The following is a 22,157-nucleotide window of genomic DNA, read 5'->3' as shown; positions in this document are numbered from 1 at the left end:
ATCAAATTAACGTTGAGTGCTCAGCTGCTAAAGAGAAAGAGGTACATGTTATGATTTATACAGAAGTGGAAGTTGCTCAATCAATTTATAGGCTCATAGCAGGTGCTTGAAAGGGTGGGGTTATCCTGAAATGAACAAACACAGAGAAAAATCCCCCAGCACACTGCTATAGCCAGCAAAGGAGCTGGCAGTTCTACTTGTACATAAAAATGCAAAAGTCTCAGTTGCACACATTTGCAAATGTATGGTAAGCCACCCGCCACTCCACGGCACTTTTGCTAATAGGGTGGTCCTAACTCTAAACAGTGAGAGTCCCATATATTTGGGCCATACATATATGGGTTTTTAAATTGAGAGCTAACTTACCAAGAGGTGCCCCAGAAGTCCTCAAATGGCAATACAGAGCCAGCACTCCCCCTCAGCTACTGACACCAACATGCTTCTCAGACAAATACAGAAGTGGAAGTTGCTCAATCAATTTATAGGCTCATAGCAGGTGCTTGGAAGGGCGGGGTTATCCTTAAAGGAGCAAACACAGAGAAAAATCCCCCAGCAAACTGTGTGTTTGTACATTTTATGATTTAGTCAGATACCACTACCAAAAAGTATACCATATTTATTTTACCCTGAAAGAGCCTACAGCACACTGCAGGGATTAAATGAATAAATTTGGTTCAGGGGCGTAGGAATGAAAATTTTCATGATGGGCAAAAGGCCAAGGACCACTATAGGGCTTGAAGCTCCTTTTTCTCGTGTTTGGTATCTCATTTTATGACAATTGTAACAGTGTCTGTAGATATACAAAGACTCCCAATCCTATGTTAATTTATGTCAGTGTTCCAGGGCTTGGCCAAAAATGTATTTATACATTATTAAATAAATAAATAATATTATTTATTACCAATTAGTACAATTGCTGTTAGAAAGATAGATACATTCAATTGTTCACCTTAAAAATTTACATTTTTCATAGTCATTAACCTAGTTTTTTTTTCAGATTTCGTTGACAGCCTAATCTCATTTGATTGGGAGTATTAATAAAATGGTTTCCAACTCCAGTCCTCAAGCCCCCCCTAACACTCCAGGTTTTAAGAATGTCCATACTTGAGCACTGGTGCTTGTATCCAAATGATGGAGGCACAAGTTAAGTCACCTGTACTTAAGCATGAATATCCTTAAAACCTGGAGTGTTAGGGGATCTAGATAGTTGAGAAACACTGTTTTAATATTGAAACTGACTATGGGCCTGATTCATTAAGAATCTTAACTTGAGAAACTTCTTATTTCAGTCTCCTGGTCAAAACCATGTTACAATGCAAGGGGTGCAAATTAGTTTTCTGTTTTGCACATAAGTTAAATACTGACTGTTTTTTCATGTAGCACACAAATACTTGATAGCTTATTTGTACACTGAAATTTAAAGTTGATATGTGTGTGCTACATAAAAAAACAGTCAGTATTTAATTTATGTGCAAAACAGAATACTAATTTACACCCCTTGTATTGTAACATGGTTTTGTCCAGGTGACTGAAATAATAAGTTTCTTAAGTTAAGATCCTTAATGAATTATTCCCTATGTACCTAGTGCATATGAGCTTCACATCTAGGGCCTCATTCATCGAGTTACATATCTGCTTATTTTGAGCATATTGTCCGCAAAATCACTCTGAGTATGTCCAGGACCGGGAGATACATCCGTGAACACAGCCCTGTCCGTTCCGCCTCCGAAAGCAAAGGACAATTACTTCAGTCTACGATTTTGGGGAATGAACCGGGCGAGGAAGCGGGTGTTTTGCCGTAGTAAATATACAGTAGGGGTGTGCCATGCACGAATCCAGCTCTGTGGGTCTCAAAGTTACTTCTTTTTCTGCCGTACCTCTTGCTCCAGCTACAGGACTAGTCTAAGACCTGATCAGGAGTGATGAGAGCCGCGTATGCATGCTATAACATGTGTTTGCAATCAGGAGTAAGTAAAAAAATGTATTTTATATTCAAAAGATATTAATAACATCCTAATAAATGTTGTTCATGAATTAAATTTTTTTGAAAAAAAATTCCAAAACCTTATTTCTTACTGCTTGATCATTAATGCCTTTTTTTTTTTTAAACAGGTGACATATATATATATATATATATATATATATATATATATGTATATACATATATATATATATATATATATATATATATATATAGTCAATCACTGTACACACACCCACACACGTCAGTTGTATAACGAAACATTAACAGGCACCGCCCACAGTAAGCGCTCAGCGCATGACCACACGACCAATCACAAGCTGAGCAGCGCCACAAGCCGAGCAGTGTCATCACAACCAGCGCGGACAAAGTACACCTGCATCGGATTCGACACAAGCTTTATATTCCACATAGGTATTAGATGTATCCTGCAGTGTCTTGTGCTACTGGGTTCCTACTTCTATCCTTTATTCTACTTTTTGTTTCATTTACTTTTTATTTAAAAATGTTTTTTAATACTGAAATTGTCTTTTAAGTTTAAAATATAATGTTCAAGTATTGTACACTATTAATTTGTCCCCTCTAATGTCTTATATTATGGAGAATAGACCACCCTACAAGAGGGTATTATTACTATTTATATAAAAAGCAGAGTAATATTTAGACCCTACGAGTGACAAGCTGATTTGTGTTACATCCGAAATTTTTCCAGTGGAATTGTTAAAATGTAACATTCCCTCTGTCGCTGGACTGAATACTGTATGTACAAGGTACAAATAACAAGCTAGGATCTGCCTGATTTCTCTGGATCATTAAAGGTGAAATTCTTTCTAGATAGTCAACTAACGTTCCCAAAGAACATAAGCCATTGAAGTCAGTATATACACACAACATGCGGTCGTTTGTGTAGGGATTTGTAACTGTTGTAAAGAAGTGTTGTTATTAAATGGGGGATTTGTAGCAATTTGTAACACACTATCGCAGAAAGACTTTGAGGATAGACAAAAATCTTTAAAACAAATCACAAGAGATGCAAAAGCGTCTCTCTACAGGCCTTTATTTCAAGCATGTTGGTCAGCTTAGCGTGTATTGTTTTTAATAAATAGTACATCTTGTAGTTGCTATAATAGCATAACAAATGTCTTATATGAGGGATTTATTCTTAAAATCTACTAAATGCAATTTGACGCTAAGGGGTAAATGTATCAAAAGGCGGTTACATAAAACCACCGATTCTCTGTCGTTTGCCATCATTTCTTAAGCCAGCAATTTTATTAATGGAAAAGTTCATCAGTTTCTGTCTTTAATAAAATTGCTGTAAAAACAAGATGGCAGACTGCAGAGAATCAGCGGTTTTAAGTAGCCGACTTTTAATACAGTTAACTATAAGGGGTAAATGTATCAAGCTGCAAGTTACCGGATGGTTTGAAAAGTGGAGACGTTGCCTATAGCAACCAATCAGATTCTACCTGTCATTTTGTAGAATGCGCTAAATTAACGATAACTAGAATCTGATTGGTTGCTATAGGCAACATCTCCACTTTTCAAACCCGCCGGAAACTCGCAGCTCAGAAACGGTTATCTAGCTCTAGCAGAGCAAAGTCAATCAATTTACACTTTGCAGACAGGTGTACGGTCAATTCTGCATCCAGCCCACTGTCAGCGAATGCCCCTGTACACACAAACTGTTGGAATAATTTCCTTTGCGCCATTTTTAACGTTGCCTGCAGCACTCAGAAGCGCCATTGCTCCTTGGAAGCGCTCATTGGGTGCACAGTACAGTGTCGCGTGATACTTTGAGACACGTTAATGAATGCGCTGTTTAAAGCTGAGGCAAACAACAAGGTTATCTCCACACGGGTAACTAACTGTGTTTTTTCCATGCTCATGGGTGTGCACGGGCCTGAAAAACGTTAGACGTTGAAGGGAACATTTATCGGTTTTGCCAGGAATAAAGTTCAGGAATTCAGAGTGAACGTTGATTTATTCAAAACTACTTTCTCCTGTATGTGTGTGGAAAGGTCTGATTAACACAAAACACGCTGCAGGCACATAACTGCCCCTCTGTATTGTGCTAGCATTGCTCCAATCTTACACGCTTCTCTCCTCAATTATACCTATAATGACTCCATCTGGTGCTTAAACCCAGTCCACTTCTACTGTGTGTCAAGAATGGCAGAACAAGCTAAAAAGCTTTCAAATGTCACTCAAGTGAACACTTCCCAGCCTGTGTAATTTTATGAAGTGTTTGTGCCGTAAATCCCTGGCTCAGGATTTATACTATGTGATCCCACATCCATGTGAGAGCGAGGGAGTCGTCTATCGTACCAAGTGTCCTTGTGGCTTAGAGGATGTCGGACAGACAGGTGGTAAGATGAAAACCTGATTGTCCCAACATAAAACTAAAATCAGAAATGATGAACCTGAATCAACTAAAGATGAATTATTAATTTGGTTCTAAACATACAGGGCCTGATTCATTAAGAAAAGTAAAGCAAAAAAATGAGTAACTTTGCAACTTGGCAAAACCATGTTTCATTGGAGGAGGGGGGGGGGGGGGGGTTAAATTTAAAATGTGATGGCAGATTATTAGTTGGGGCAGGGCATGTCCTAGATCATCTTTAAATTTCAGTGTAAACATAAAGCTATCCATTATTTGTGTGCTGGATGAAAAAACAGACATTATTTTCCTTATGTGCAAAATAATAAACTCATTTGCACCCTTTACACTGTAACATGGTTTTGTCCAGAAAATTTGAGTAAGAAAACGTACTCAATTTTTTGCTTAACTTTCCTTAATGAATCAGGCCCGGCAATGAAAAAACAGCCAGTATTTAATTTACGTGCAAAATAATATACTGATTTGCACCCTTTGCATTGTAAAATGGTTTGTCCAGTAGAAAACTTTTTTGCCTTACTTTCCTTAAGGAATTAGACCAACATTGACTCATTTATGATGTCAGATCGTTGGGGAAATTCAGATAGAGGGGTGGACAAAAACATAATCATCTTCAGATCTGAAGGCAAATGGGTTTATAGATTAGGTAAAATGTTCTCCAGAGGTTTCCTCCAACAATTTGGTTTGAGCTGTTTCTTTAAACCATTCTCTTTCTAACACAGGGGTGGGATAATGGGATTAATGCCAAACACATTGGTGAATGTTTCATACATTACTATTTTACCTTTATAGACAAAGTTACATCGGAATCATTGACTGTGGTCTGAACAATAATTCACATATTTCTTAGATTAATAACCTGCCCCTACTGTTGCCTCTGTCTGGTTATTACAACTAGCATGAACCTTGTTACCTGATGTAATACATAATTGTTTTTGCATGCTGTTAATTTCACAGGTCTCCAGATGAAGTGATGTTTAATCACAATCTTCAACTCACGGATTTTGATATCCAAGTGCTAAATTTATATGTAAAATGATACCTATCTCTTATATTATGTATTTTTAAGTAGATGGTTACATATGATGAACTATTCTCAGAGGACAGCTGTAAAATATTAGCCCAGGGGGCGAGGCTCCACTCAGCAGCCTATCAGGAACATTTTAAAGGAAAAAAATGCATGTGGCCCAGTGACCCAGTCCAAGGTAGCCCACTATGGGACCGGCCTGGCTATACTCTTGAATATATTATATTACAAGCTGTTCTGATTGGCCCTTAAAGATCATGGGCTAGATTTACTAAGCTGTGGGTTTGAAAAAGTGGTGATGTTGCCTATAGCAACCAATCAGATTCTAGCTGTCATTTTGTAGAACGTACTAAATAAATGAAAGCTTGAATCTGATTGGTCACTACAGGCAACATCCCCACTTTTTCAAACCCGCAGCTTAGTAAATCTAGCCCCATGTGTTAATTGATGAATGGGAAGTTTGACTGGGGCGGTACATCTGTCATAGCGTAGCGCAGGTGTTCTATTGCGAGCTCAGTGGGGCAGAAACCTCCCGTGGAACAGAAGGGCAGATAATCCAATAAATAGGTCCAAAAACGTTTTAATAGTATTAAACTAATATGTTAATTTCTAAAAAAAAAAGCACGTACAACTCTGTGAAATTCATATTATGAGCGATGCAATTCACTGATACTTTCGATCAATGGCTTTATGATTCCTTTCCACATTCTCCAGACTCTTGGGCCTGATTCATTAAGGATCTTAACTTGAGAAACTTCTTATTTCAGTCTCCTGGACAAAACCATGTTACAATGCAAGGGGTGCAAAATACTGCCTGTTTTTTCATGTAGCACACAAATATCAACTTTAAATTTCAGTGTACAAATAAGCTATCAAGTATTTGTGTACTACATGAAAAAACAGGCAGTATTTAACTTATGTGCAAAACAGAATACTAATTTGCACCCCTTGCATTGTAACATGGTTTTGTCCAGGAGACTGAAATAAGAAGTTTCTCAAGTTAAGATCCTTAATGAATCAGGCCCCTTGACTTTTATTCATTGCGAAACACTGTGCTGCTTGGAATTTTCCGATTGCAAGGCATCTATATAATGTTTTCGCAACATGTAACTGCTAGGGTACTTGTTAATTATAGGGGTGCCAGTTGAATTTGTCTACCTGTCATTGGGTTATCTTGAGTGCAAGTGAGGACCTAACATTGCAGATGCAGTCACCCCTCGCTCCTTCTCAATCTTCCCCCCTTACCCCCACCCCATTCTCACTGAGAGCCCTGCCACTGCCAACTAGCTGTTTAAAGCCATTGTGAAAGAGGTGGACGGTGTGAGGGAGGAGGAAGAGGTAGGGGTGAGGAAGTTCAGAGAGGAGCAACAGAGGAGCTCACACTCCATGGTGCGCCCGTAGTCGATAAACTGAAATAAAGACAAAGGGCCTGACTTGTGTTTGGCCCTTTTGCGTAGTGCATCATGTGTGAAATAGCTCTACCTATGCTCAGAAACGGACCTTACGGCGAAGCATGCAATTCATGTATGGGCACAAATTATACTTACAACGGCCTACGACTTGGAGGACGAAACGAGTGGGAAGAGGAGGATGATAAAGGCAATGTACATTAAGGGCGTTCTGATGCAGATGCGGCTGATTCAAGTCCTGTGTTTCTCATTAGTACACCTGGCTTCAGCCATATCACTTGCACCAGCTACAGTACAGGTGTAAGTGCCGACTGCTAGTGATGATTGACAGGGCATAGTCTTTCTTTCACAAACTATACATATGCGTGCCACAAGCTATCATTAAACATATATATGCAATTAAGATAGACCACAAAAATGCATTGCATGTACAGTATGCATTAAAAGAATCTTGAACTATGTATTTAATGTAAAAATATATTAAATTGTATTTATGATTATATTGTTTATAGTTGTTTGTTTATGATATTATATAAATTTTTTGTTATATATTCTAATGTGATCTTTTATTGTACATACCCTTGTGCGTACATTGCCGTCTGCATTGTCTGTCTACATACAGCAAGAAATTTTTCAGAAGAGCATACTTGGACTCTGATTCAAATCGAAATGCATCTTCAAATCCACTTTGATTCGAATAAAGGCGGAACTCCTCTCAGGCTCCGTGCTCATTTTTAAAATGCAAGTTGTATGCAAGGGCATCTTATGTCCTGGTCGTCGCCAGGAGCCCATATTTCAAGTGGTGCCTGTATAATTGACAAGTACCATTACTAGCACATGATGAAGGGCTAGGACTGCTTTACAATAAATATGATCTGAAATAGAGCTTGGATAACATCCCTGAGTGTGCGGAGAGGTTTCCAGCATCTGACGTGAAGCCCAGAGGTGCTAGCACTGTTGATGTACACTGGGGTCCACGAATACCCCACGTTTATATACATGATGCTAAAACACAAAATATACTTTGCTGACAAACTCATAATGTAGTTGTTTGAAGACACAATGACACTATGCAGAAAGCTCAGGCAGCCTATGGCTCAGCTGTTGTGGAACTACAGGTCCCAGCATGCCCTATCATTTCCTGCTATGCAGAATGTTTGCTTTTAACAATGGGAAGTTTGAAAGGGGCAGCTGGTATGTAGTACCCTAATCCTTATTTTAGTGGTTGCCCTTCGTATGAGATATAAGGTCAAACTAAGGGAAAATAAATTGCTGTAGCTAGAGGTGATGGATAAACTGACGGGTTACACTTCACATAATAATTGGCAGCATTGGCCCAGTAGTTTAGATTTTGGGGAACCTATATTTTGTTTTTTGGCTCATCTGTTTAATGAGCGACGTTTGAGCTGCAACGTCAAATTTCCGACATCACTTTCCTTTGCCTGTGTGTGCGACCCCCTCAGTGTTTGTGGCAAGGTTTTACAACAAACCCACGAGGACAAGTCAGTACTTTGATATGTGCTTATTACAGTGCACCTGTACTATGCAGTCTTCATAAAAATCTATCATTAACAATACAGCCTGGATGTAAGATTAATAGTACAGCCTGAATCTAACAATAATAGTACAGCCTGAATCTAACAATAATAGTACAGAACGGATCTAACAATAATAGTACAGCCTGAATCTAACAATAATAGTACAGCCTGAATCTAACAATAATAGTACAGCCTGAATCTATCTATAACAGTACAGCCTGAATCTATCTATAATAGTACAGCCTGAATCTAACAATAATAGTACAGCCTGAATCTAACAATAATAGTACAGAACGGATCTAACAATAATAGTACAGCCTGAATCTAACAATAATAGTACAGCCTGAATCTAACAATAATAGTACAGCCTGAATCTATCTATAATAGTACAGCCTGAATCTATCTATAATAGTACAACCTGAATCTAGCAATAATAGTACAACCTGAATCTAGCAATAATAGCACAGTCTAGATCTATCATTAATAGTACAACCTGAATCTAGCAATAATAGCACAGTCTAGATCTATCATTAATAGTACAACCTGAATCTAACATTAATAGAACAGCCTGGATTTAACAATAATAGTACAGGCTTACACAGTGATGGAGAGGGGGGTAGGATGGCACAGTGATGGAGAGGGGGGGGGGGCAGGATGGCACAGTGATGGAGAGGGGGGGCAGGATGGCACAGTGATGGAGAGGGGGGCACAGGATGGCACAGTGATGAAAGAGAGGGAGGGCAGCATGGCACAGTGGTGAAGGAGAGGTTGGCAGGATGGCACAGTGTGATGAAAGGGGGCCAGGTGAAGGGGAAAAGCAGCATGGAGGGCGCAGTGTGATCATAAAGGGGCACAAGATGGTGATGAAGGGGCACAGTAATGTGTGTGTGATGGTACAGGGGGCTTGTGGCAATGTAGTGTGAGGTGGGTGGTGGCTAATTACTGGGTGCAATTTTGTTTGTGGGGTAATGGTTGGGCAATTTTATAGTGTTGGCTATTAATTTAAGATGGGGTGGTTTGGGGGCTACTGAATGTGGGGAAGAATGAGGTCTCTTTATTAAATGTGCCTATGAATTATTTAATGTCAGTAATGGTTGCGGGAAATAGGTATATTTCTGAAATGTAAATACTATTAATTTATTGCTGGGGCTGTTTGTAGGGAGGGAAATAGGTTTATTTTTTAAATGTGGATACTATTATTTTAATGTTGGGGCTGGAGGAAGGCCTAATTATTAATCGTGGGTGCTATTGATTTAACACCGAGGCTGGCTGTAATTTTCGAAATGTACCCATTTTTTTTTTTCAAAATAGGGCCCCCAACATTCCAGGATCCAAACAAGCCGCAACTATGGAAACCTGCAGCCACAGGTGGTGAAAGTGAGAAGAACAGGTAGGATAGAGCAGGAGAGTCTGTGAAATGCTGTGATTCTAGTGGGACAATCCAAATTTTTGGTGAACGTTCAATGGTGTACATAACAATGCAAGTTTGTTTTCTGTAAGATGGTTTCCTGGGCACGCTAAGTGATTCATAGCCAGGCGCACATTTTTGTGGGTGTGGTTGTACAAATTTTTTGTGCCGCACAAAATTTTTGGGGTCGTACCAATCTTTTTTGTATTTTTTTTTGTGCCACATAAAACTTTTTTGGCCGCTTAGCGGCGGCACAATTTTTTTTTATTCTCAGCTATAAGGGAGGCGCCATCAAGTTGTTGTACTGGGGCCCTGAATTCCTCTTGGGAGCCCTGGCAATAAGTAATGTCTTCACCATTATTTAAATTAGCATATCTAAGAAACAAAACTTGGGATAAAATAGGCTTCACCCAAATTTGCCCAGATTCAGCAAACCACACCCACATTTTCATGAAGCCACGCCCACTGTTTAGATCATATTTGCCTACTCTTCCAGAATCTCCGAAAGGCTCCCAAATTTCAGGCAGTCATCCCGGGCTCCCAGAAAAGCAGTGCTCTATGTAGTCCTCTATAGCCAAAGAATTATGTTACAAGAAATGTGCTTCAAACATTTAAAAAAAGCAAAATCAGATCTGACAAACCCTTGCCCCCATCTGCCTGACCAAGCGCTCGCTCAATCTCCAGCAGGTCGACAACCGTCGTATGAACTGACAGTCAGGACAATCCCACCACAATCAGAACTAACGGGAGGTATGAAGAAATTGGACACTGGACAAGTAAGCTAACAATCTAAGGTAAACTTAAGAGATGTTCACATAAAAGCATTTTTAACAATAAACTCCCCTGACCCTAAATATTAATATTAAAACAGAATGGGTTCGCTGTTAGGTGCTCCGGCCCCACCTCTGAGATCTCTCGGAGATGCAATATTTAGCATTGTGACCTCACAGCGCTGGGGTCATGGGTTCAATTCTCACCTATCTCCTATCTGTGTGGCGTGTTTATACTGTCTCAGTATTTGCTTGAGTTTCCTCCGGGTGCTTCAGTTTCCTCCTGCACTGCCTAAAAACATACTGGCAAGTTAATTGGCTTCTGACAAAAATGGACCCTAGCGCGTGTGTTTGTTTGCTAGGGAATTTAGACTGTAAGCTCCTACGGCACAGGGAGTAATGTTAGGGATTCCATAGAATAGCAGTTGAGTGGGTCCAAGATGGCTGCCTCATCCTCTGCAACAATGTAGAGTGTTTTGCATCTTATTAGGGGAAAAGGTGCTATATTAATAAAGAAGTATTATTGTCACCCTCTCACAGAGGGACCAATCAGAGCTCTCTGCTATGTGCGGGTAGAGCTGAATTTTGAAAGTCGGCGGCAGAAGGCTTAGTCCTTATAGAGACGATGAGGAATGAAAATAAGGTCATATGAATGGAGTCCGAGGTGTGAAACACGTACCATTCTGATATTGGGAGAGTTGAGTTTACTATAACAATATGTCTAGCAGTGGACAACTCATTGAATGTACAAATAAATAGAGTGTAATATATATAAAAAATGCATTAAAAACACCTTGTAGACATATAAGCTTATGAACTATGTACGTTGAATAGACGACGGGCAATCTGACTCGTCAGCAAACCAACATTTGTTTTCCATTTCAAGGATGAAACATTTCTAAATGCATTCCACAAAGGCTTCCACTGCCTGTGCGTCTCTCCTTTTAAATGTTGTATCATTATTCAGGCGCTCATCCTGAGGAAAAAATACATCCACATGTGGAGGAAAGAGAAGACGCCCAATCTCATCTCATATGGCATTGTGTAGGTCTTTTCAGCTGAAAGACTGCATTGAACTCCCCCCACCCTTCACAGAGGAACATTACAAAGGCCACGGCACATCTTATGCAAACATTTGTATTTATTAGAGACTTAAACCAGCATTGTCGATTTTCCTCCTATAGGGACGATTGATGAAGGAGACTTCCTCTGTTTTGATCCGACTTAGCTTTTAACCTTGGTGGTGATGCCGTGACCCCAAGTCTTGTTGGAAAGACATTAAAAACAACAAATAAAGACGTCTTCACTTGAAAACTTTGAAAGTTCTTTTTTTCCTCCAAGCAGGAGAACATCTCAACCTTTTTTTTCCTTCTCTCTATAAATAAACCCTAGCAAGCAGAAACAACGCTGATTGCGGGAAAGGAATCTGAACAAGCAGCAGGCACTACAGTAGAGTAAATGGCATTGTGCCAAGGGCCTCATCAAACGAGTAATGGCTCCCACTTGACAATCAGTAAAGTACCTCTTCTCCCGTGGATTTAGCTCTTAATGATGATTAGAGAGGATGGGCCCTAAAAAATCTCTGCTCAAAATGACCTCTTATTAATTTCTTTTGCTAGAAATGATGAATTTCAAAGTGGCTTTATAGCTAAAACCTAAAGAAAAAAAAAGAAATTCTGTACAACGGTAGTAACAGTACTTAGAGCGTCATTGATGGAATAAGACTTTTCAATTTCTTCTTTTCAAAAAAAAAAAAATATGTTTTATGTTAAAGTGTACCCATCACTTGCACACAGTGGAGGCAGCCATTTTGTGGGCAAGGAGGAGCCAATAACGTGAATGAGGCGTGAGGCACTGATATCACTTATAGTAAACGGATAGGATGAATTCTGGTGGATACACCTACAAATTAGCTTCTCCATTGTGGTTAGGCCACAGATATATAACTCCATGTAGAAATACAAGCTTTTAAGATATGCTGGAATCAGGTGTGTGTGTGGGGGGGATGGGGGTGAAATCTGCATTGCTGGTGAAGATAGCGAAGTTGGTATAGGGACCCTGCGATGGGGACCTATCCCAAGCATGGCTTGGCCTTGGGCTATATTCAATCAGAACTGTGGCCTTGGGCTATTTTCAGAGCAGAGCGGTGGCCTTGGGCACTTTTCAGAGTAGAGAGGTGGCCTTGGGCTCTTTTCAGAGCAGAGCGGTGGCCTTGGGCTCTTTTCAGAGCAGAGCGGTGGCCTTGGGCTCTTTTTAGAGTAGAGAGGTGACATTGGGCTCTTTTCAGAGCAGAGCAGTGGCTTTAGGTCCTCTGGGCCCCTAGCGGCTGCTCCCCTGCACCCATGGTAGTTACAACACTGATTGGAATTAAGATCCTCCAATCATTGCCGCCTTGTCCTGAGAACAGATTTCTTACAGTACAATTGCTATCTGCTATAGAGATCGTGTGTTACGTCAGGAAGGGGAGAACAGATCACAGTATAAGAACAATGTGGATGAGTTTACATGGTGTCATATGTACCACAATTATGCTTATAATTTACATTGGGGTCCTTTGTGTCTTCTCTGCATCTGCTTTCTGTAGGTGCAGTGGTGTAGTGAAGGCCATTGAGGTTTGGTGCAAAATCTAAGCATAGAAACTAGAGATATTCATTGACCCCCGTGTTCTGGTTTTGGTTTTGGTTTCGAATCTAGGTTAACTTTGTGTTTTGGTTTTGGATCCCTATTTATTTTCTAAAATCCCTATTTTTTTTCCTAAAATCACATAATTTGGCTCTTTTTTGTTCCTACATTATTATTAACCTCAATAACATTAATTTCCAGTCATTTCAGGTCAATTTTTGTCAAGTGACAAGAACACTGCTACCCCTCCTGTTTCTGTATGAGCAATGGCACTGGAGACTGGAGAGTGACAAGAACACTGCTACCCCTCCTGTTTCTGTATGAGCAATGGCACTGAGCAATGTCACTGGAGACTGGAGAGTGACAAGAACACTGCTACCCCTCCTGTTTCTGTGTGAGCAATCGCACTGAGCAATGACTGCACGCATCACACTTACCTCATCCTCGGATGTTTTAACAATGCTGCCTGGCTTTCTAAGGACTCTCTAAAACATTTGTCTGTCCCCCAATGTCTCCTGATTGGCCCTTCTTTGTGCGCTTCGTGTTGTCATCATCATGTTGCGTTTCCGATTCAGTGTATTATCTCATCTGTTTTGTATTGTTTTATGTTTTAACCCCTTCGGGATCGGAAATGTTTTGTCCTATGTGACCAAACTGATTTTCCCATTTTATCTATAGGTCACATTCAATGGCAATAACTTTTCTTAATTTCGTAGTCCATCTCTGTGACTTTTACAAAAAAAAAATCCAAGCAGTATATTAGCAGCACATTGGGATATATATTTTACCATGGCTATTACAAGGAAAAATAGAGGCAAAATGGACTTAGTCATAGGTATTTTTATGCAGTTTGTGTGACCCCCACACAAATATTTTGGTAGATTTTATTGTAGAGATACAGAACATTTGTATAATCAGATTATGTTCACTAATGCCACTATAAATGTTATATAATCTATATAGATTATATTTATGTTAACTTTGTTCTATTTTTTTTACCCGTTTTATTTATTTATACATTTATAGAAAGAGCAACCAAAGACATAAACTCTGACGTCAATGACAACTAAGGCTGGCTGGATACACAGACGATCAGACGATAAAAGACTGATTGGCCCAATATCAAAGTAGTGTGTACCCTGGAACGATGAACGATTAGCGTTGATCGAGATTTTCACTGAACTGAAAATCTTGCTCAACGATGGAACAATGTCGTTCCAATTCAGCAGTGTGTATGCACTCAGCGCAATGCTGGAGCATATTAACACATGCATGTATATAGAGAGACTCTCTGGGTCTTATGAGACTGGGGTATCTGTCTGGGTGTTATTAGACTGGTGGGGGGGGGGGCCCTTCCTTATCTCTGGAAACTCTGGCAATGATATCACTGAAGTTTACAAAGGGGAAAGTAGAGAATGAACTACGATTACAGCATTATAAATAGAATGCTGGGTGGTCGATCTAATTAATAGGGACAACTTGTTATGGATTCCAGCTGATACCAAGTAGCCAGGGGCTCTCGGTCGACGGAGCACCTATGTACCGCGAAGCACTTTACGTTCTATAGAACAGAGAACTGCTAAAGGTGACAATTGCATATGCCTGAATCTATCTTTACAAATTTCTTCTGGAAACTATATAAGGGTCCAGCAGTTGTTTGTCTCAGTTGAATATTCCTCCGAATGGGCCTGGAGCTGAATAATTATAATACACTTATTCTGGCCTTGTTTCTCTTCATTTTTCCATGTTTTAATAAATTATTTCTATAAGAATTCATGAATAAATTCCACTCTCATCTAGAGATGTGAAAGGCTGGGGGAAAAAATGGAAACACATTTTTTTCAGTTTCTTTACATTACTGCTTTGTTTTAGTCCCCAAAAAGTAAAAAAAAAAAAAAAAAGTAAATTGTCTTTGGAAAGATAAAAAAAAGTTTTTAAGACAAAGGAATAAAAGTATCAATCAGCGATTATCTAAACCAGACGATTTTCTGCACTTTTCTCGTGTTATTTTAAACAGCATTTTTCTTATAGGCAATGGGGCTTTAGACTTTAATATAATTGCCATTTTAAATACCAATGGCAAGTCACAGAAAATTGGTGATTTTAGATAACCAACAATTGATACATTTGCGCCAAAATGTTCATATATTGCTTCCCTTTATTTTCCCAAAAATCTTTATAAGTAATAACAATGTGACAGAAACACAAGATCACAATTCCTATACTCTGTGGACATGCAGTACAGTACAACAGTCAAACATAGGAGCAAGATTCATTCTGCCACTAGGGGGTGCCACCACTTTTTACCAACAATTTTGTTCCTGTAGAGATTAGAAATAATTTTTGCCATTCATGCAGTAAATCTGCAGGCCTTGGAGTTGGAGTTGGAGCTTATATCCGCCTGGCCCTGTATGCTTCAGACGCAAAAAATACAGAAGCAGGAGCTGAAAGAGTTTAATTGTGTTTGAATTCAGGGTTAAAATAAATTTTAGCCACATTGCTATATTCTATACCATGTATTATTGATAATGGGATAATCTAACCTTAGCAGTGAAATGAGACATACTTGGCAACTTTCTGACTCTGTCCACCTGGAGGACAGGTCATGTGACAGGGTTAGGTGGGGGTATGGTGACGTCTTTGCGTCACCATAGCTCCGGCCCCACTATAAATTACCGAAATTCACAGCAATGAATAGCGGGGATGGGGCTCAATGATGCTATTAATCCCCGCCCCCCAATATTTAATGCTGTGAATTTTCGGCATTTTTTAGGATCTGGGAGGTTTGCCTACTCTTCCGGGAGTCCGGGAGGACTCCCTGAAATTTGGGAGCCTCCCGGAAATTCCAGGAGAGAAGACAGTATGAGTCAGACCTGCAGGGAAGTATAGTTATTCTCAGCAGAGTATTTCAGTAGTAATATATGTAAAGTTCCAGAGAAGATTGGGAGTGATAACATACTTGCTTTGCTAACTGACAATACAAGTAATATGAATGCAGCATGGGAGGTAATAATGAACAAATATCCACATACTCAGTGATAGGATGCATTCCATCTCCTTAATCTGATTTTTAATGACCACATTATGACTGCAAAAGATTGATAGGCAGCAAACTAAAGGATCAAACATATAAAATATACTGATATTGTAGGTGCAGTAAGAAATTAATAAAATATTGACTCTCAAACTCCAGTAAAACTAGATGAGTGCAGTGATGATTTCATATAACCGTTTACTGAAGAACAAGGAAGCTGTAATAACTGAGGATCCCATAGTACCATGCACAGTAATTCATGTCTTCTGGGATCAGCCGCAGAACTCCCTGAATATTATCTCACCAATGTTTCAGCAATCACTGTATGTGAATCAGACAGGCTCTTATGTTGACCATTCTTTGCCGTATGGTCCAGATAAAATCAGCTCTTATTGAGAAGCTAAGTGCATCTCCACTTACAAGTACAGAAGAAGCAAAAGTTAAAGACTTTATTAACAGACGGGAACAATTTTGTTGACAATCAACTCATGCTGCTGCAAATCTGCTGGATTCAAAGGGAGAAATGTTAGTGATGATGGCGTTGCTGCTACATCTCTCTTTATTACAATACAAGCGACACTCTTAGCACTTAATGCTGGAAAGGTCATTTAAAATATTGCAGACTGCATAGGTCTTTGGTCCAGGAATGTAGTCTGCGATTCTGTCGCGTTTATCCCCTACTGTAACATGGTGGCCCGAGCCTTGCACAATGCAGCCTCTAACACCTCTCGCCTGCTTCACATTAATCCGTCTTCTGTAGCATGTGAAAGAAACTTGTCTATGTTTGGAAGTAGACTAACATGTAATGCTAGACAGGCATGTCTCATGCCAGGAAAACCTTCAGTTTTCCAGAAACTGCTGGTGGTGATAGTATTATGATGTAGCAATAAATTAGTCATTTCCCATTTATTATTGTTATTATTATTATTATAATTATTATTGATACATGTCGCCATAATTAGCAAAAATGTATGTACATTTTTTTTAAAAGTAACAATATATAGATACGTATGTGATAATAGTACATGTTTAAATGTAATACATATTCCAAATACTAATATCTTGTAAGCCAACCAAGATATATATAAATATAAAGTCACTGGATTAGTGTATGATGGCAGGTATATTTCACCTAGGTTCATAATCAACTTGTTTTAATGCCCCAGAGAATTGTTGTTGTATGTAAGCTGCTGAAGGGCTATAGGCCTGTTGAAAAGCCGGAATAGGGTCCTGGGGTTATGGATGGAGAGTGAGGGCGGGCTCCATATACTAGGCCTATTAACCAGGTACTAGTGATTTTGCTGAGGGCTGAGTGGTGGTCTGGAAAAAGGCTTCAGCTCAGCTTAGTCAGTCTGTCACTGCCCGGGGACAGGAGCTGTAGTGTCACGGTGAGAGAAGCCTGATATCTGCCTGTAAGTTACTGTGCTGAAACTTCTTTTTGTTTTTTCTTAGTTTGTTAGTCAGGAGTGACCGGTGTTTAGTTAGAGCTGGATGGCAAGGTGTTTATTTTGGAGTTTTCTTTTGTTTACCTACTGAATGAAACTGACTGAGGCAGTTGCACTAAACTTTTGGACTTGTGTGAAATCTCTCGGCTGATATAAACACCACCTACCCAAGGAGATGGTACTGGGCCCACACTATATGTATGTACATATAGTGCATACTTGCCAACTCTCCCGCATTGTCCGGGAGACTCCCGCATTTTGCGAGAGTCTCCCGGACGAGTGTGGCAATCTCCCTGATAGGAAGGGGGAAAAATTTAGTTTAAACGCCGCGATTCACCCGGAATCGCGGCGTTTAGCCCCGCCCCCACTGTAAAATGCCGCGATTTGCGTCATTCCGTCATGGGGGCGGGGCCAAAATGACGCGATTTCGCAGCCCCGCCCCCTGCATGCCCACGTCCCAGCCGGCATCTCCCGGAAAAAGAAAAAAAAATGTTGGCAAGTATGATATAGTGGGAAGGAAACCCCCCCTTAAAAATCCTCTGTGCGCCCCTGACCATCTCTATTTCATCTACTGTCATTTCTGGGAACACCATACAATTCACAGCACTTTATGTCAAACTTACTCTGAGAATGACAGACACGATCAAGTGCAGAGACAGAATCCCATCTACAGAGAGACTCTTCAACCCTTTTTGGGGCTCAGCAGTGTAAGGTAGACATTGTGGGCATGATTCATTAAGGCACACAAAAGGAACGTATTGTGAGTTTTTAAAAAAAATAGAAACAGAATTTTGGCACACGCACATCGGCATTCAACAAGCAGCAGATGTAAAGATTCGGCTACTGATGAATACGGGTTTAGGTCCGCTCTCCGCTAAAAGACAGTACACTGCAGGATACGATCAATACATATATGGAATATAAAGTCCCAGCAGACAGCACAGGGAAAAAAAATATTCAATTAATGTCACCTGTTAATAATATAGTCATTAATATCAAAACATTAAAAATAAAAAAGTGTATTTTTATCCCCTCCCCCATAAAATACATTTATCAGGATTTTATTAATGTCTACTGTACATGTCTAAAGTACATTTTTACAGTTGTTCCTGATTGCAAACACATGTTCTAGCATGAATACGAGACCGTCATCACTATCACTCAGCACTTACACCTGACCTGTAGCTGGTGCAAGAGATACGTCTGAAAAACGCGTGTCTGAGAGATGCCCAAAGCTAGAATCGGACGCTGCTGTGTGCGTTTGAGCATGGCACACCCTTACTGTACATTGACTACATGCGAACACCCAGTCCCCTCCCTGTTCTGCCCACGGAGAATGAATTAGAAATTGCTGCTTTCTCTGGCGTATGGTTTGTATCTGGGCATGTGCAGAGTGATTTTACGCAAAATACGGCACATCTCGGCATGTACGCTCCTGAATGTATCAGACCCCGTCTATTCAGCACTTGTATAAGTGGCCACAAGGACTGGAATGGCCGCCCCCCGAAGTAGAGGTTACAAGTACATCAACCCCTTAAGTCTAAGCAAGGGTCCCTTTTTATGGATTAGGTACGAAATGTCAACAATGGAAATGTTGGCAGTTATCCTGGCTAAATGCCGATACATCCATTCTGGTGACAGCTTCAGAATGTTGACAGTGTGATTGTCGACATTCATAACGTTTGTTCTTTCACATTCGTCTCTGCCACAGTGGAGCTTACAATCGAATTTCCCTACCACAATAGCACAAAAGCACCCCACACCCGTTACCTTTATGTCTTTGGACTGTCGGAGGAAACCTCACCGAGAGAAAATCCAAGTGAACATGAGGAGAACATGTAAACTCCAAGCAGATAGCACGCCTGTTTTGAATAGCATGCAGTGCCCCGGTGCTGCAAGGCAGCGATGCTGACCACTGTGCTAACCAGATAATAATCATCTCATAACAATTATATGTCACCCTCTTTGTAATGCCACCCTCCTTATAGCACCTAGGTAGCAAAATAAATACTGAATATGTATGTGGTATAAGAAGGGAACTCGGTAACAGTAAAATAATAATATTATGACACAGTAAAGAAAACCGTTATGTAAATAGATCCTTCGACAGAAAACAACCTGGGCCAATAACAAGCTGTTTACCCTCCTATTATCTACGTTATTTGGCTCTCTAGCTGTTGTGGAACTACAAATCTCAGCATCTCCTGACAACAAGCAATATATTTATCATGGTCCTTTTAAAGATAGGGGACATTCTGTGTAATGTTGTGGAATTTTATGTTGATGTGTTAAAGGTGTAATCCCTCATAGACCCCCCCACCCCCACCCCAAAACTATTTATTAAAGCATCACAAGCAATACAACTGAAGGTTACATTATCACAATTGTGAAAAACTATCATTGTAGATATCTCCGGCATTAGGCTAAGGGGTAGATTCAATTGGCCGCAATGCTCTTCAGAACATGGCGGGCACGCTTTATTACTATGGTAAAAAGTAACGCAGATTTTTTTTGCTTTCACCTCTAGGGGGTATGAACAGAAATCAGCGTTACTTCTGTCAAAAATTATCCGCGCAAGGCTTCTCGCGGCCGTTCCTTGAGGCACCTTGTGCGCATATTTTCGGCATTGAATCGGCCCCTAAGTCTTTCGCTAAATATGTTGTTAGCCGTTCTACCCTACGGGGAGAGTATTGCGGTAGAGGGATCTTCGGATTTTTTTTTAGAAGGACCTTCCCGCTCTCCCTTCCGGTTACTATTGCAAAGTGGCTTTGCACGTGTGTGACCTTAGGACGGGGAGATTGGATGTCATCGCTGAGATGACAGATGATAATGAACGGGACAAAACCCTGTTAATTAATAAATAGGAACCTTAGACTTATACCTTGGTAACTTGAAGCTCATTTTCATTGATGTTCTCCCATAATTAAGTTGTCCATTTGCAAAATCTGTGATCTGTGTGGCAGATTTAGATGACACTGCAAAAATCAAACATACACATGGGGTTATATCTACTAAACTGTGGGTTTGAAAAAGTGGAGATGTTGCCTATAGCAACCAATCAGATTCTAGCTGTCATTTTGTAGAATGCACTAAATAAATGATAACTAGGGGCCTGATTCATTAGTGATCTTATCTGCCGTTTTTTGCTTATCTTAAGCAAATCCACTCTGTGCATGCTCAAAAAAGGGAGATAAGAAGCAAAATCCACTGCGTAAGAGAAGAATTTCCTAAGTTAAGATGAAAATCCATCTTAACTTCACTCTTATCTCCCTGTTTCTGCTTAAAAATAAGCATCTTAACTTTTGCACAAGATAAGATCACTAATGAATCAGGCCGTAGAATCTGATTGGTTGCTATAGGCAACATCTCCACTGGAATCATTGGTTTACGCTTCTTCCCCAGAGTGTCACCTGGTATTATCATGAGAAACAATTGTTAGTAGCAGCTTGTATTACAGGTAACTTGATGGATGTATGTATTTGTCGATGAGGTCCATTAGCAAACTGTTATCTCAAAAAGCTCTAGTATTGAAAATGGCACATATCTTATGTGCTTAGGTATAAATACAGACAATTTCAGAATAAATACATGTTGTGTATTAGGTGCTGTGCTACAGCAGGTCTGTACAACCTGTGGCTCTCCAGGTGTTGTGAAACTACAAGTACCAGCATAAACTGCCAGCTACGGACTGGCTATCGGCTGGCAAAGCATGCTGGGAATTGTAGTTTCACCTGGATTGTCCAGGCCTGAGCTACAGGATAAGAGCTAATGGAAAACTATACTTGTCCAACATTGCTGTTGTTGAACTACAGTTACCACATACTTGCCAACTCTCCCGGAATGTCCGGGAGACTCCCGCATTTTGTGAGAGTCTCCCGGACTCCCGGGCGAGTGTGGCAATCTCCCGAATTCTGCCCACTTCACTAGGAAGTGCCCCACTTCCTAGTGAAGTGGGCAGAATTAGATCCCAAACGCCGCGATTCACCGGGAATCGCGGCGTTTGGCCCCGCCCCCGCTGTCAAATGACGCAATTTGCGTCATGACGTCACAGGGGGCGGGGCCGAAATGACGCGATTTCGGCCACCCCGCCCCTTCACGCCCCCCTCCACTGGCTGGCTCCCGGAAGGGAGCTGAAGAAAGTAGGTAAGTATGAGTTACCAGCATTCCCTACATGTATTATACCAAATTCAACATTATACCAGATTCCTGCTCTGTCAGGAAACAAAGACACAAGTTATGCCTCTCCCAAGAAATTAATAAATTATACATCTCATGAACGCCACACAATCCATAACTCTCCCTTAGTCTTTACCGTTCATGCAGAGCCCATTGCCTGGCTTGTCAAAACACTGAAGAAAAATATATTCTGGAACCAGGATAAAATAATCCTGTCATGAGGGGTGAAAATCACAGAATAAAAATATGAAAAAGGTTATTTATTACAGTGTACGCCGGGCAGCCAGTTGAAGAAGGTTTCCCTCTCATGCATGCTGCATTTCTTGGCTAAGCCCTTACAAAATGCTTA

The sequence above is a fragment of the Mixophyes fleayi genome, chromosome 8 (genome assembly GCF_038048845.1).
Source record: "Mixophyes fleayi isolate aMixFle1 chromosome 8, aMixFle1.hap1, whole genome shotgun sequence".
NCBI lineage: Eukaryota > Metazoa > Chordata > Amphibia > Anura > Limnodynastidae > Mixophyes > Mixophyes fleayi.
This window is presented reverse-complemented; position numbering follows the sequence as displayed.